The sequence below is a fragment of the Microtus ochrogaster genome, chromosome 5 (genome assembly GCF_000317375.1).
Source record: "Microtus ochrogaster isolate Prairie Vole_2 chromosome 5, MicOch1.0, whole genome shotgun sequence".
Taxonomy (NCBI): Eukaryota; Metazoa; Chordata; class Mammalia; order Rodentia; family Cricetidae; genus Microtus; species Microtus ochrogaster.
The window spans coordinates 16,454,680-16,455,605 of NC_022012.1; the positions used below are offsets into that span (position 1 = coordinate 16,454,680).

Genomic DNA, 926 nt, shown 5'->3' on the forward strand with positions numbered 1-926 from the left:
TAGGCGTGCACCACCACTGCCCGTCTGCTGAATTTCTTATCCAAGAAGCCAAATTTTCCATACAAGAGTTAAAATGACCTTGTACATGCAGGCTCATATAGTGCACATGCAGTGTGTTTGTGTGTATGAACATGTGCACACACACGGGGAACTCAGAAGGTGAACCTCGGGTATTGCTTCCTTGTTTGAGACAATATCTCTCACTGGGACCTGAGGTTCAGCAATTTTTGAGACTGGCTGGCCAACAAGCCCGGGGATCTGCCTGTCTCCAACTCCGAAGCACCAAGTTTACAACCAGGGGCCCCCAAACCATGTCTTAATTTTTGTAGTTGTGTACAGAAATTCAGGTCTGCAGCCTTTGAAGGCAAGCACTTTACTGACTGAGCTCGCTCGCACTCTCTCTTCCTCCTCCTCCTCCTTCTCCCCCCCCCTCCCTCTCTCCCTCCCTCCCTCCCTTCCTCCCTCCCTCCCTCGGGACTCTCCCTCATCCACGATTCATCTGAGCAAGCCTTGGCTTTTGAGCCGAACCCTGTGACTTCTGATGTCCTCTGTCCACAGGTGACACAAGCACACAGCCAAACTAGACTCTTGTTTGGCTGGTAGTTTCTAATCAGGTTCCCTAGCTAGTCTTAAATTTAAACCCACATGAGTACTTCATGGCAAATGTGGAAAATAGTCATCGCACAGTAAAACTGAAATAAACGAAAAATTCCTTACTATTTCCCCCTCTAAAGCCTCATGTTCTCCCTCCGCGCCTGAGAAACATTCTCTGCCTACCTCACCATATATGTCCCTTGCTCTGCTTTTCTCACACTATATGGAAGTATTTTAAGAGGAGAAGCATTTGTGTGTGATTGAGGATCATGAGAATTGCAAAGACAAGCACTTGTCAACAAGCTGGTATTGAAATAATGTCAATAAATGCC

The 926-nt window shown here is 47.1% G+C and overlaps 1 protein-coding gene across 1 annotated transcript in view; it reads right to left on the reverse strand.

The window, feature by feature from the left end:
• LOC101986249 (zinc finger protein 420-like) overlaps positions 1-926 on the reverse strand; it is a 74,469-nt gene that overhangs the window by 33,847 nt on the left and 39,696 nt on the right. The gene's annotated exons all lie outside the window — the stretch shown is intronic.